Source organism: Magnolia sinica, chromosome 3, assembly GCF_029962835.1.
Source record: "Magnolia sinica isolate HGM2019 chromosome 3, MsV1, whole genome shotgun sequence".
Lineage (NCBI taxonomy): Eukaryota > Viridiplantae > Streptophyta > Magnoliopsida > Magnoliales > Magnoliaceae > Magnolia > Magnolia sinica.
The window spans coordinates 50,488,793-50,490,935 of NC_080575.1; positions in this window are offsets into that span (position 1 = coordinate 50,488,793).

A 2,143-nucleotide genomic window follows, 5' to 3' on the forward strand; every position below is an offset into this window, starting at 1 on the left:
CACCACAGAAAAAAGTGGAGAGAGTGACGCCCACCATTAAAATTTTTTGAGGCCCACAAAAGTTTCTGATCAAACTGAAATTTGTCTTTTCACTTCTTTCATGTCTGTCTTAACTTGTGAACACATTGGATCTCAGTTAAACATCATAGTGGACCTTAGGAAGGTTTCAACGGTAGAGTCACTCTTCCCACTGTTTTCTGTGGTGGGGTTCATTCCAAATCTAAATCTTATTCATTCTTTGTCTCATTGCCTAACATGATCTCTACAAATTGATGGACGGTATGGATACAACACATACATCATGGTGGGTCCCACATAACCTGGTGGCGTGACTTCAGTAAGAGTCTTCGTGGCTACTCAACCTATGTAACTTTTCAATTTTCATTTATATTGCGTGTGATGTAAGAAACCCGCTTGAGCTTATCCAGGCAGGCAACACGGCTGTACAGTTGCCCAGCTCTAAGCATGAATGCAAGTGGGCCCACCGTGAATGCATGTGGTTGATCCACATCGTCCATTCGTTTTTCCAGATCATTTTAAGGGTTAAACCCAGAATCCATACCATCCAAATCCCAAGTGGACCACATTATAGTAAATTGTGTTGAATGAGGGTCGACCATTAAAAACATTTGGGAGGCCACAAAAGTTTTGGATCAACCTGATCTATATTTTTTCTCTTCATCTGGGATTGTATAACCTAATCAACAGATTGGATGTCAAATAAACAGTATAGTGGGCCTTAGGAGGATTTTAATGGTGGATATCCAATCACTATTGTTTTCATGTGGTGAGGTCCACCTGAGATTTATATCCATCTCATTTTTGGTATAAAGCCATAAAATGATCTTTAAAAATGGATGAACAGAATGGATGAAATACATACATCATGGTGGGGCCCACAGAGCACCGACCACCAGCCACGGAGCTGGTGGCAAGGGGAGTAGCCAATCCGTTTCCGCCTCTGCATGGGGTATTACCCAATCCACGCTCATTCTTTAATAGCCCAGGAGAATGAAAATTTCTCTCTATTTTCACCGTGCCCATTTCTCCTAAAACCCCCTCCCAAAACTAAATCTCTCTCTCTCTATCTTATTCTTCTCATCTTTGGCAGCGGAACCGCCATCATCACAAGACAGGGCAGCGCCCATCTCCATAAGATCAGAGAAGACAACCGGTCAGAAGGGTATTGGTGACAGGGGCTGATTGTGGTGGAGATCGAAAGAGGCAAGGTTGAAGAAGATCACCAAGTCAAAGCAGATGAAGCTCCATAAGGTTGTGCTAGATGAGATCTTCGCAAAGAAGAAGAATTAGGTCAGATTGAATTACAAGAATTTTGTTTTGTTTTATTTCTTTTATTGATGGTTTTATTACGAGATCAATGGATTTGGGAATTAGTGTTTTGATCTTACGAGTTGCTGTTATCAGTATGGAATTTATGGATTTGGAAAATAGTTTAAAAAAAAAAAATTTATAAACACCCTTTTCAGATTTTTGGTGCATAGACCATCATTTTAGGTCACCGAACAATGGCTCCACTAGTAAAAACTAAAAATCCCATTGTGTAATACATCCTATATTTCATGCACACAAACTGTTTGATGAAATGGCTCAACAAGGAGTTTTTGTGTATTGTGTTTTACTTGCACCCAATTTCTCCTTTTCTTTTTATTTACTTATTTAATTTTGGTGCATATTTTAGATTGACAGGTGAATGGTTAACCTTGCTTGACAAATCAAGAAACTTAGGTTGATGAACTTCTCTTCGATTCCAAGTTTATTGTCAATTCTCAGACAGTTGGCTTAGTAGCTTGTAGATTAAAATTTTTATGGCTCATATTACACTGATGGCATTGATCTTTTAATGCATTATGCTTTGGCTTCTTAAAATTTGAAGTTTGAGTACTATTCTTTTCAGAGATTCTCAAACTATTCATCATAGTTTTTCATAATTATCATGGAATCCAAAAAATGACACTGATGGACTAGAACAGTAATAAAAGTAAATTGGTGTTGCTAGGAGAACTGATTAATTAGATGGGGATTGGGTAGTATGAGAAACAGATGGTAGTACTTATAACCTATAACCTAAACCTATAGCCTAAACCTACACTTATAACCTAAACCTAAACCTATAGCCTAAACC